Here is a 13,806-nt window from a genome sequence, read left to right on the forward strand (position 1 = left end):
CACTCTGAGGGAGGGGGGAAAGTTGTTTGGGCCAATCAGGTCCTTCAAGTCACGTCCCTGGGAGCATTGCATCCTGATGCTCCTGGGGATTTAGGTACAATTCTGGAGTTGTAGCTGATTTCACATGGTTTGCAAATTTAGAGGCAAGCCATGTTATTTTGATTTTCATTTTTTTTGACTAGCAATGAGCTGATTAGCATGCAGATGCATACTAATCGTCTCATTACCATACTTGCGGTGCCAGGGGCAGAATGACACGCAGTATTTGACATACTGTGCATTTCTGCTGCGTTAGACCATTTAGTAAATGGTCTCTTAGACCGTAAGTCCTCTGGGGCAGGGAAATGCCTACTGAGCCTGATTGTTATTTACCTTGAGCTCGGATTTGGAAAGGCAAATAATCCAACCTAAAATCACAATTGGATCTGGGGCTGTGAGCCTTCATTTGTCACAGACCTGGACTGAAAGCCATGCACCAGGGCTCCTTCTGGACTTCTGCAGTTATGGGCCCCAACTCTGACCACTAGATGTTGCCCTTGCACAATAACTGGAATTCCCTCCTCACACCGGGCTCACTCAGCCCTGCCTCTATGGCAATCCCCAGAAGACCTGAACCGGGAAAGGAGCCCATTGCATGGCAATGTGCAGCACTGCTATTGAGTTGGCCCTAAAGAGGCATTTCTGTTTATGGATTTCATGCAGTCATCCAAAAGACATGGCCAAGGTTTTGTCTAGCAAACATATTTGAATATAATTCAACTGGAGCCTCCTTTGTTTTCTTAATAGCTGTCCTAGCCAAGTGAAGAAAAACACTAAGAAGAACCTTAAATCCTGAGCTAATCTAACTAGAATAAAGAGGCAGGTTACCCCATACCTGCCCAGCCCTTATGCAAATTCAGCTTTGCCCCCTCTCTTCCGGCACTCTCCAGCTCCACCTCCTCTCTGAACTGTCACATCCACTCTCTCCTACCACACAGTACACATCCAAGCTCAGCCTGCACTCTCTCCTACCACATGTCTCAATTATGCACATCAACGTATTTCCCCATCCTTGGATGGGCTTTTACTATTAGTTTTTATATAAAACCATATGAGCAAGTTCATCATTAATCAGGCAGTTAAACAACTGTAGCTTTGAAGTAGTGTCATTGTACCTGCTCAGTGACAAACTTGCTGTAGCTCAGTACACTGGCAAAACAAGAAACTGTGGCTTTTCTGTAAGAAAAAATTCAGGGGTATTACTTTTTATTTTTTTAAACTCATACGATGCCTCAAAACCACTGCAAAAAGTTCCAATATCATAACAATAGTTGGGACATCATGTTACCAGGAACTGGCTGGCATCTCTCTTCTGCTGACTCTTGAAATTAGTGAATGCTAGTGCTGCCATCCACTATCTGCCATTCCCTTGCTCTCTAGTGTCCATGCTTCAGTATTTGTGAAAGAACAGCTTTCCAAGTAATGCAGATCATGATTTTCTAGGAAAAAAAAGAACACACCAATGAAAAACATTGTCAGGTGGTTTTGTTTTGCCTGTTTTTGTTGTTCCAGGCCAAATGTATTAAGACAGATTTTGAGTATCTGAGAACTAGGAAAAATGTCCATCACCTTTTATTACCCTAGGCAGTAGTGAAGCAGTTAATGAATATTTGCAACTATGCTGCAGTAAGGGCTTCAAAATTCAGCCCCGACCAGGGAATTCCCCATTCTCCATGGAATCGCCACAGAAGACCAGAGGCCAGGATGATCTGGAAATAGCAGAGGCGGCCCGCACATTTCTCCCCTCCCCACCTCACCCCAATACAGATTTGTTGTAGGAGGAGGAAAACACAGTAGTGTGGCCTTCCTCCTGTTGCCCAGAGCTGTAGGGTGACATTTTTAACCCATGTGTCACTACAGTGTCCCCCACAGTTCACAGTGCCACCATTTCCGCCCTGGGCAACAGAGAGGAAGCAGCTCATGGCATCAACACCACCACTGCCCCTCTTCCAATCAGCAACCACAGAGTGACGGGGAGAGGAGATGCTTAGGTGGGATCATTGTGAAATAGAAAAAGTGGTAAGACAGGATCGATGAGAAGGGAGGGATTTAATGAGTGAGTAAGTGAGAGCACTGGAGGGGGCTGTGGGGTGTATGAGCAAGTGAGGGGATCAGAGGGGACTTGGGGAGTTTGTGTGCAGAGCTTGTGAATAGGAGACGGGAGGGGTATGAAAGAGAGGATCACCCCTCCCTTCCTCTCTCCTTACCCTCAATTCCCCCTTGCCTTCCTGCTCCTAATTCCGCATATCCACAAATCTCCCATCCCCATCATTTCCTATCCCTCTACCACTTCCCACAGAGATTCCTCATCCATATCCCTCCTCCCCAATCCCTTCCCCTCCTCTATTCTCTATCCTCCTCCTCCCTTCCCAACACAATCACTAAGAATATCCTTTCCCCCCAAGAAAACCACCCAAAATAAATTATCCAGACTCACAAGAAAAGTCAGAAAATAACTTTATTTTATATAAAATATAAATGTGTATTATTTAACATGTATAGTTATGCAAATATAGTATATAATTGCTACAGCTGCTGCAGGAATGGGACTATGAATATATGTCCTTCTGTTAAAAGTGCTAGCCATTAGGGATACGCATGAGAAAACGTTTCATTTTGGTTCGGTCATTCATTTCATCCCTTTTTTCCCCACCATGCTTTTTCAGTTTGGTTCATTAGGTTTCAGAGTTTATGCACGTAAATGCTGTTTTAGGCGCATAAAGTTGGATTTTATTCTCATACACATTTACGTGCATAAACTCCAAAAATGAACGCACACTGCTGCAAGCCATAACCGAACAGGGTAAGAGGTAGCTGAAGACTGCCAGCGGCCCCTAATTATTCATGCCAGGCAGATAACACATTGTGGATGTAAACTCAGATATTGTTCCAGCTGGAGCCAAGCAAGGCGGCCTTGGACAGCTGAAAGTCCTATGTAAAAAGCCAATTTACACAGTGGGACTGAACTTATTGCATCATCTTTTAATAGAGCTTTAGGTGTGCGATTATATAGTCACAAGCCAAATTTCACTAAAGTGTCATGTGAAAGAATGCTAAAGAGTGGCTTTTGGCATTCACACAGTTTGCCTGAACACGCACCGTTGGAGCAGATCTGGACTTGTAGCTTTGCCTTTCCTACAGAAACTGGAACTATGAAGGCACAGATACAGTGGAGAAAACCAGGACTGGATTAGCCTGGTGCGAGTCCCAACTGTGATCTGTAGTTCTTTTTGGGATATTCCATTCTGCAGACTCGTTTTTAAGCTTCCTATTCTGCAGAATATTATATGGAGTACGGATTCGGTGAAAACTGCCCATTGTATTCAGTAATCGTTGAAGAATAGGACATAACTCACGTCCTATATATCTGGTTACTGAAAATCTTGCAAGGTTTTTTTTGTTTTTTTTTTTAAAAGGCAGGCATCTGGCGCTCACCCAACGACCCAGTGGCAGCACTGCAGGCGAGACGCCTGGGCTCAGCTCCCAGATATGGCCTCTGCTTACTGAAGGCAAGGCAATCCCTGCCATCACACAAAAAGTCATACCTACAGGTGGGATTTAAGGTGCGTGCATACCAGGCTCCAAAAGGAGTGACGGTCTGTAGCCCCTCCCCCCTGTTGCCGAGATGACTGGTTTATAGAGGGAGGTGGGCAAGGCCTAATCAAGGCACCCCTCCCCCCCTAGTGGCCATGAGTGAAGAGCCAGGGCACTTCGGCTTTGAAACCACCCGCCCTCCCCCCCCCCATCATAATTGGCAGGTGAGCAGATTTGGGGGCAGGTTCCCAATGGGATGGAAGCTTAAGGCATGGAAGAGGGCAAATCAGATCAAAAAAAGAAAAAAAAAGTGGCACTTGGTGTGTGTGAGGTGTCAGCGCGGATTATTTTAAAATAGTGTCGCTTCCTATCCTCTCTGAAAGAAGTTAAAATGCCGTCCAAAAAGCGCATGGCGTACCCCTCTGAGGAAAAAAGTAACTTAAGAAAAAACAGCTGGCTTCTCAAAAGTCCATATAAAATGGGATCCCGGCACACAAAAAGGCAAAGCAAACCCTTCGTGAATCAGGCACTTTTTATGTATAAAAATCAGCAGATAACATCTGTGAAAACCTACACTGGGCCTGTATTAACTTAAATGGCAAAGTCGGTGCTTATGTCTGCACATTTCTTGGCACTGTATATAGTCTTTTCTTCTATAGCTTCTCTCTCACTCCTTTGTTAATGTAATAAGAGCGGCAATTCAAAATGTCCCTACAATGAACTTCCTGGGGACAAAATGCACTCGCCCTGCAATCCCATCCCCTAATAATCTGTGGGCAGAAGAGTGAGGAGGAGCATATCCTGAGCACTTCTTCCCTAATGAGGAGGGCACACTCCTGCCGTCCCCCCCGACTCTCCTTCTCCAGCTCCCACCCCACCCTGATGCAGCCCTCACAGCAGCGGCAGCAGCTTTTATGCAGGACACGATTTTCCACCAAGAGTTCAAAGCCACTTGCACGAGCTCCGTTCTCCTCCTCCACCCATGTGCAGTCCTTCCTCCTCCAGTTCCCATCACCGCTGCAGCCCTCGCCTGTTCTCATCCAGTCCCTCAAACCTCTTACTCTCCTCCCTCACCACCACCACCCAGGCTTTTCACTCTCCCCGCCCCCTTGCAAATCCCCCCTCCCCCCACTCTCCACTTCCTGCAGTCTTGCTGCTCCCTCCCAGGCCCCTAATGGAGCCAAAAGTGCATCATCCTCCCAGCCCTCCAGGGCCAAGGATGCTTCTGTCACCTCCCAGGCTCCAAAACGGGGCACTTTCCACTGCAGCAGCTGCTCTGCCATGCTATCTGCATTCAGCAGTAGGGAGGGGGGAGGAGGGGGTTCACCCCATCACTGGCTCTGCTGGGATACTTCCTATGTTCAGCTATGGGGGGGGGGGGTGTTCCTGCAAACTGCTTCCTTCTCTCATCTGGGCAGGGGTTCGCTTAGCCTCATGCCATCCGTTCGTTGCAGGTAAAAATCAACTCACCAGCAGAGAGCAGGCAAGTGCAATTTCAAAAGCCCCTCCTGATGCCCAGCCCCATCCTACCCCTTTTCAATAAAATACCCCCCCCCAAACTCCAACCCACCCCAGCTAGAAATCCCCCCCCCCCCACCTCTGACCCCACCCTAGTCCGGCACCTCCCCCAAAGCAGCCCTTTAATATCCGATGGCCTAGTGGGGCCTGGAGCGCCCCCTAGGCTCTGGGCTCGGTGCAGTCTCAATTCAAAATGGCTCTGGCTGGCTGCAATACATGTTGTTTGGGGGAGGGGGGGAAATCAATCAGGCTAATATGGGCCCTTTAGCAAGATGGCAATCGTGGCCCAAGAAACCACAATCGTGTAAGTTTTTGAGGCCTTTACCCCTTGGCATTTTTGGCCAAGTACTGTCGCTCAGTAAATGACCCCCCCCAGAGAACGAGGAAAAATCTTCCTTTAACTTTCCTGTTGAAGTCATTGTATTCCTTTCCAGTGTCTGCCTCTATTTTTTGATTTGTGAAACATGGCATTCGGCAAAACAGACCTGTACCCGGATATCGTGCTCACGGTCACGTAAATAGCTACTGGGGGCACTTAAAGCTGTTCCCTTTAGGACAAGTTGGTAGGTTGTTTTTTTCTACCCGCAGGCTTCGCACCAAGTTTCAAGGAGAGAGAGTACGTGACATACTTTTCCTTTGAGACATACTGCGGGTACAAAGCTCCCATGGGTATTTGGCCTGAAAAACAGCACGCGGAGACTTGCAAATATAAATCTACATTGTGCTACTTCCTGATGCCACCCACGAACGCCCCAACGCCGCCGACAGGCACGTTGCAAACAGCACCGAGGGCGGCCAATTTTTCAGGCAGCCGGTTTACACAAATAAACTGCTGTTCACCCGGGCAAACTGTCCGTCTATCGGAAACTTGTCTTCAAAATTAGCGCGAAGCACGTCTCGATGCAGAATGCAAGTGCTCGCTTCGTTTTCTTACCAAATGAGCTTAGAAAAATCAGTTTCAGAGCAGCTTTAAACTACAAAAATGAATTGCTTTCAACCGGTACTGAATGCATTTTGAATTGGTTTCAAATGTACTGAGTAAAACTGGCGCATCTCACAATTATCATGATTAAAGGAACATCATTAGTAGTGGTCATCTTGTGAGTGGTTTGACAGTACTTTCTAAGTTTAGTGACAAAGAATCAATAGCCTAAATACTGGACAATAAGTGCTTTTAGTGTGCTGAGGAAAGCAACCCCATCAGAAAAGATATACGGTATTATGGAGTACTGAGTGCTAGAGACAATTTCTCCATATTTAAATGTCTGTCGCTCTTACCATGCACGCTCAAGTTAGCAGACACCTTGTCTAGAATTTCGATGTGAGGGACAAAAAAACAGCCTTTTATTATTCTGAGCATGATCTCTTATTTACTGTAACGCCGGTGAGCTTACACACAGCATGAGGAAGGGGGAACAAAAATTAGGAACAGATACTTTTCAATCTAAGTATCTTTATCAATGTATAAAACAAGGATGATAGTGGCAGATCTACTGAGCAATTGGCAGTGCAGCACATTTATAACTGGACAACACAAGTTCAGTTCCTGATTGTGACCTGTTTTTTTTGTTTTTTTTTAAGGGGGGGGGGGGGGGGCTGGCCAAGGCTGTGGATACAGTGTTCAGAGTATCTGGAATTGGGGAGCTTTGTGATAACCACAGCACACAAGCAAAGGAGGCACACAAAGGACAATGTGCTACCTCAGTATGAGCCTTTTTTTTTTTTTTTTTTTTTTTTTTTTGAGTGAATGGGGAGCCCTGCACTGTGATGTGCCGCAAGCCTACAGATAGCTCTGGGCAGCCGTAGTGACGCGCGGCTGAGTTCAGAAAGGTATTCGGTAGGGCACTCTCTCGCTTGCTTCACAGAGCAAGGGAAGTTCTCACGACTTCTGATTTGTGGAGGGAAGTGGCAAGAGCTAAAAAAACGGGCAAAATGTGAAAATTACTAGTGTGGCATGGAATCTGGCCTTCCACGTTGCCATAGTAACTGAGAGGTCACCATTCAAAGCGCGTTCAGCGTTATTTAGCCGGGTAAAACAGGACTTATGCGGCTAAGTAGCGGCCCCCGAACACGCGCCTATGCTCAGCGGCCCGTCGCTGAGCCACAGAAGCCCCTTGCGCAGCAGAAAGGCACATGCACAAAAAGTGTGCTGGGTGGATTGGGGGGGGTCGGAGCGATATTCGGAGTTAGTCGTGCAAGTGGATGTCCGAGTTTAGACGTGCTATAGAGCAGGTCCTGACTTATCTGGTGAACGGTGCACATCTGTGTATTCAGCGGCTTGGCCGTGCCAGATGAGCTCTCGCCAGTTAAGTTACTTACATGGCCAGCCTTCAACACCGGACCCTTTGTATTTTAGCAGCACAGGAAGGGCCAGACTGAATAGTATCCCCCTCCCACAACATTTCAGGTTAAGATTTATTACTTTATTTTCACCGTTCAGACTTTAATGAACAACCATAATAATGGCATGCTTGATAAGCATCCAAATATAACCATGTCTTGCTTAATAATGCTATAACCAAGTGCAGAAATGCAAATTATATTACATACAGGACATCATCTATCATAAGGAGGGAAAAAAAAAAGGTGTGTGTGGAATTTCAGCTAATTAACCCTTGACCATACTCTGATAAACCTGTACAAAGATAGTTTACAAGCATAAATAGTAATCTCCTTTAGTTAATTAATTGATTTTGCAGTTTGTAAACCACCTTCCTGGCCTTCATTCAAGACCACCCAAAGCAGTATTGAACTATGTCACAAATACATCCTAGAGCCCCCATAAAATAAAACGAATCTAAAAATGTTAAAATAAATTTTACAAAAGCCAGAACAGCTTGCAACGTATCAGCGGACTACCGATACCCAAAAAATGCCATCGTCCCAAACCCACGTTTCTACACTTACAGTCCAAAAGATAACAAGCAGCTCCGTTACGGTGCCCCATAAATGAAACTCCACCAACCTCAGATCTCCTCCCTTAAGCCTCAGGGTATATCCAGATCTTTACCCTTTTTTTTTTTTGGAAAAGCAAGATAATTCTATTCCTGTCTAATGCCAAACGGAGCTGTTTCCACAGCACAGGTGCTACTACCAAGAAAACTCTCACTCGTAACCCATGCCCACTTCGCGTCCTTAAACGATGGCACAGCAAGCAGCTCACTCCGATGCATTGATTTATACTAGCTCAGTTTTTTCGTTAAATACGGGGGTCCCCTTGCCCCTCAATACTCAAAACATAAGTGTCAAGATCCTAAAACGAAAGAGTGGCTTAAACAGATGCTAATGCAGGGTATTGCAGTAACAGCAGATACTCGTAAGACAGGGCCCTGGGGGGTTTATCCAGTCCCTAAGCTGTTGGAACTGAGCACAGGACTTAGCCTGGGACCTTGTCTGGAAGACTGAGTGCACAGCCTTTACTGACCGAGGCATGTGCAAAGGAAGTGTACAGATTCTTTATCTCATTAACACAGATCTGGGTTTTCCAGGAATTTTTAATTTGGAAAAATTTTCCCCATGCAAATATTCTAATTTGTATAAAATTGCAAACACATTTTTTTCTGAAAGTTTTACTGCAAATGTTCCTGATGCCCTAAAGAGATACTTGATATAATTTGGCATGTTGTTATTTGACCTATATATGTAGTAAAAACAAATAAATAAATACATTTAAAAAAAAAAACCAAACAACATACTAATTTTCTATGCTGTAGCTCAAAGTTTTAAAGTAGCCAAATAATTGAATAGAAATATTTGATTGGGGGGGGGGGGAAATATCAATAAAGACAGATATGGTTTAAATGTTATAGTGAAACAAATTCAAATTGCTAAGTTTGCCTAATATTGCATTGGCATCCATTCATTGTTATTAATGAATTTTATATCACAATTTTTAGAAATGGAAAATAAAAAAAGCATGGGAAAATATTCCGCCTGGTGTCTCTACTCATATATGCACAGTTTGCCACGTTATTAGACATGAAGGCGCTCGGGTTACTGTTAAGCCTTTATTTGCCATCCGAGGCGCGTTTTGTGGCTCACGGTATATAACACCGAAAGGGCCCTGAAGCTTTCCCATGGCTCTGAAACAAAATCACACGCAGTGCCCCCAGGGCAAAACATGGAACAGGGGGAGGGCGGGGTTACACAGGCCTGATATTTCTCTTCTGTGGCAGCCGAGGTGCTGCTGGTGACACTTTTTTCTGCACTGGGGTTAACCTGCACCTTGCACTGCAGTGGCGTTCCCAGGAACACCGTCTCTTATAAGCAGAAAACCTGCCAGATCAGTTTCAAAGTGTATTATTCAATCCATCAACTGCAATATGATTAAAGACCTTCCCTTTCAAAAGCTTTATTGTTAAGCAGAACACTGCAGCCAGCAGTTTAAATTCTGCTGTATTTCAGATCTTAAGACAGAGAGCAACCATGAAGCCTACAGCATAAAAGTGTTAATCAAATAGACAAGGCTATAAATTATCCTAGAATAAGCAAACTGAAGTCAGAACTATAATCATAAAGATAATATGACTATTCTTACTACACACAAGCTCTGTTTTTAAAAAATGTCTCACATTTTCTCTTTTGGAAAAAGTGTCCTAAGTAGTTCATGGTTATGGTCCATATACATTTACATACAGAACACGTTGTTCTGTATGTAAACCGGAGTGAAGGCAACTCTGCTATACCTCGGTATATAAAAAATGCTAAATAAAGAAATAAAATATAAACAAGTGGATTCGCCTCTGTTCTGTTGTCCCCAGCCAGGAGGGTGTGGAAAATATGAGGAGGGACCTAGCAAGGCTTGAAGACCGGTCTAGGGTCTGGCAGCTAAGATTTAATGCCAAAAAAAAAAATGCTGAGATAGGCATTTAGGTTGAAAAAAAAAAAACAAAACACAGGGGAGAGAGGTTCAATAAAGGTGGAGAATTTCTAAGCACAAAAGAAGAGCGGGATCTGGGAGTGACTGCATCCGATGATCTTAAGGTGGCCAAAAAGCAATAGCAAAAGCCAGAAAGATGCTTGGCTGGCTATTTATTTATTTATTTATTTAAATTCTTTTAATATACCGATGCTCAAGACCAGGTCTTATCGTACCGGTTTACAATAAACCAGGGGGTAAAACAGTTAACACTGAAAGCGAAAGTTACATTACAACAGGGAGTGTGGAACAAGGCTGTTAGTAAAAAAGGGATAGATTAACAATTTCTAACTGGAGAGCGGTGCATGTAAGCAGAGAGTAATTGCTTACATGGTGAGAATTATATACAATTTACACAGTGGAGTCGATTAGGCAAGTTATATGAGAGCGCAGTTAGCAGAAAAACAGTTCCTTTGTGCGGCGGAAATTGGACGCAACCGTGGGGTGTTGGTCCGTGTGGATTACCATAAGGCTTCTTCAAGGATATACTTGGGCGAACAGCCATGTTTTTCATTTTTTTTCTGAATGTGATATGACAATGTTCCTGGCGGAGATCTGGCGGGAGAGAATTCCAGTGATGCGGACCGGCGGTTGATAGCGCTCGTTTTTCAATGGCGTTGTGTATAGCGGATTTGTTCGGGGGAACCTGGAGTGCGTCTCTGTATGCAGATCTGGTAGGTCTTGTTGAGGAGTGTGGTTTGAGGGGTGTGGTGAGTTGGAGAGAGGATTGCTGAAATATGGTTTTGTGAATGATGGTCAGTGTCTTGAAGAGAATTCTGTAGCGGATGGGTAGCCAGTGAAGTATTTTTAGAATCGGTGTGATGTGGTCCATACGTCGAGAGTGAGTTTGTGAGAGTTTGAGAGTTAGAGAGAAGAATAGCCATTGGGGGGGAAAAGGGGGTGATATTGCCACTGTATGACTCTCTGGTGAAGTCTCATTTGGAATTACTGCATCTTCAAAAGGATAAAAACCTGTTGGAGTTGGACCGGAGGGTGGCTACTAAAATGATCAGTGGCCTTCATTCTAAATCATATGGGACAGACTTAAACATCTCAATCTGTATACCCTAGAGGAAAGGTGGGATAGGGGAGATAAGATAAGAGACATGTAAATGCCTCCAAGGTTTCCATGCACAGGAGGCAGGAGTCTTCCAAAGGAATGAGGGGATTGACTCAGGAGTAATCTAAGGAAATATTTCTTTACAGAGAGGCTAGTGGATGCATAGAGCAGCCTCCCCACAGAGGTGGACTGGAAACAAGGGCAGTATCCGAATTCGAGAGAGCATGGGATAAACACAAAGATTATCCGAGGGAATGGTATGGATTGCAAAGCTGAAGAGCTGGGGTGGATAGGCAGACATAACACAGACCGTAAGGGTCTTTTTCTTTCCTCACGTTTTTACGTTAATATGTTGTAAGGCTGCTTCCCCTTCCTAACCACATGCAAAGTCTGGAGGGCTGAACCTTTTCCTCCCTTCTCCCTTTCCCTGCCTGTTACCCACTAGAGGGACAGCTGCTGATCCTCTGCCCTTCTCCTTACAAAGGGATAGGGCAGAGGGGGATAGGCCAGCAAAGTCCCTGCTGCCAGCACAGGAGAAGGGGGGGGGAGGCTGGCCCACCCCTGAGACAGCCACACACTACAGGAAAGGACGGGCTAAACCAGCGAACCTCTCCGTGGCTTCCCTGAAGAGCTGCCATTGCCAGGATAGGGAGAACAGCCCAGGACGAGGTGGGAGAAGGTGCACTTTGGAGGGGCGGGGGGGGGGGGGGGGGGAAGACCAGAGCAGATGAGCACAGGAAGATACAGGAGGGAGCGTAAGAGTGACCAGCAGAAAGGAGAGAGAGTGCTGGAGGAAGGAGGCGAGCCGGCACTGCCCAGAGCAAAGGAGGGGGAAGGAGGGGGAGAGTGCGCTGAGGGGTAAGAGTGAAGGAGATAGATGCAGGGGTGGAAGGTGGGTGGGAAAGGAGGAGTGAGAAAGCCCAGGAACAAGGGGATAAGAAGGAGAAAAGGAAGAGAGCAAAGGGGAGAGAACAAAGCTGAAACAAGGAGAAGAGAAAGATTGCACAGGAGGAAGATGGAGAGCAGAGAGCTCGGGAGAAAGTTATACACAATTATCATGCCAATAAACCTTCCCGAATCAGACTCTGAGAAGCAGGTGAAGAAAAGGGAGAAGAGAGCACTGAAAAAAAAAAAAAAACACATACTGCTGAAGGAAGGAGAGAGAAAAGAAAGAAAAGACGAGCCTGAAAAAGAAAAAAAGGAAAGAGAACAGACACAACCAGAGGAGAAGTGGAGCCAGAAAAATCAATCCATAAAGACATTTCAGGCCCTGTGTTTCCCATCAGCGCAAAGCTAAGCTGCCAGAAAATGGGGTTAAAGCTAGGGGGCAGCTCAGAGTTTAAGAGAAAGGTGTGGGTCCATTTTCTGGAGCACAGATCCATAAATGAGCACTAGCCAGACAGACCTTGGTTTCCTCCTCTCCTAATCCTTGCTCCTTAAAAGAAATTCCCTAGGAAATCTTCAGTGAACATTGGGATCTGGAATGCGTTTCAGTCCTTTAGGACCGGCGCTAGCCCAAGCATCTTCTGTGGGGAGGCAGGGGGGGCGACTCTCTGGGCTTACACCGAGACCACTGATTACCCTGCTGGCCTATTATAGCCAACGACTATTTGCCATCAGAACCAAAGTCACCTCAGATCAGTTGCACACATCACGTAAAATCTAGGAAATATGGGGGAGGTACTTTTTAGGGATGGGAGAGAAAGTGAAACTTGTACTATATAAACATTTCTTTTAGAGGCATATTAAACCCAGACATCAGAACAAGAAACTCAAAAGACGAGGGAACATTTTTTAGTTCATTTAGTTAGACTCTTATATTCTGTATCCTCCAGACAACTGTTCAGTGTAGATTACAACAAAACATTCATAAAATATCAAAAATCTGAACACAAAATACAAACATTAACAATTAACATTTGACAGATATATAAAATACATTAAAACTTGAATTGCTGGCTCATCCAAATGCTTTAAGAAACAATATTGCCTTTAAAGCTTTCCTGAAAATTTTAAAATCCTGTTGCTGTCTAAGTGAAACAGGAAGTTTATTCCATTCATTCCATTTTTCCTCACCATTATTATTATTCTATATTTGTTAGAATTACTGTTACTTGTTCCTATTCACTGCCTACCACGAAGCTCCAGCCTACCTCTATGACTTAACTGTAACTCATCTGCCCTGAAATAATGGGAAGTTTAAAAGGTTTTAAGATGTAATTTCCTTTCATTTTCCACTTGTTTCACTGTAAACCAATGTGATATGCAAACAAACATTGGTATAAAAAATGCTATAAATAAATTCAAATAAGCCAATGAGGAGAAAGCCCGCCCTCTAGTATGGACCAGTGTGCGTTTTTTAACCAAAGGGGTAGCTAAGAGCTGGGAATCCTGTGATCGCAAAGCACCACCAGGGATATTCCACTTGAGATAGTTTCTCAATATACATGAAAGCATTGTTCTCAAAAGTTTAAACACAATAGTGATCAACCTAAACCTGCTTCTCCATTTAACAGGGAGCCAATGTAAGTCTTTCAATACAGGTGTTATATGCTCTCTCTTTGACATCCCAGAAATAACTCGGGCAGATGCAATCTGTACTATCTGTAAGGCATGTGTCAGCCTATCAGGAAGGCCAATGTACAGAGAAGCACAGTAGTCAAGGTGAGTCACAACCATCCGAAAAAACATTGGAAGTAACAACATTTTTAATAGTCGAACTAACAAGCATATAAAA

At 44.7% G+C, this 13,806-nt stretch overlaps 1 long non-coding RNA gene across 1 annotated transcript in view; it reads right to left on the reverse strand.

Moving 5' to 3' along the window:
- Window positions 1–1,228: 1,228 nt before the first annotated feature.
- The window catches only part of LOC115075820, a 41,243-nt gene continuing 28,665 nt past the window's right edge, over window positions 1,229–13,806 (reverse strand). The window contains exon 2 of the long non-coding RNA XR_003852618.1: window positions 1,229–1,478. This is a non-coding gene — a long non-coding RNA (uncharacterized LOC115075820). The remainder of the gene's footprint in view (window positions 1,479–13,806) is intronic.

Source organism: Rhinatrema bivittatum, chromosome 14 (assembly GCF_901001135.1).
Source record: "Rhinatrema bivittatum chromosome 14, aRhiBiv1.1, whole genome shotgun sequence".
Classification (NCBI taxonomy): Eukaryota; Metazoa; Chordata; class Amphibia; order Gymnophiona; family Rhinatrematidae; genus Rhinatrema; species Rhinatrema bivittatum.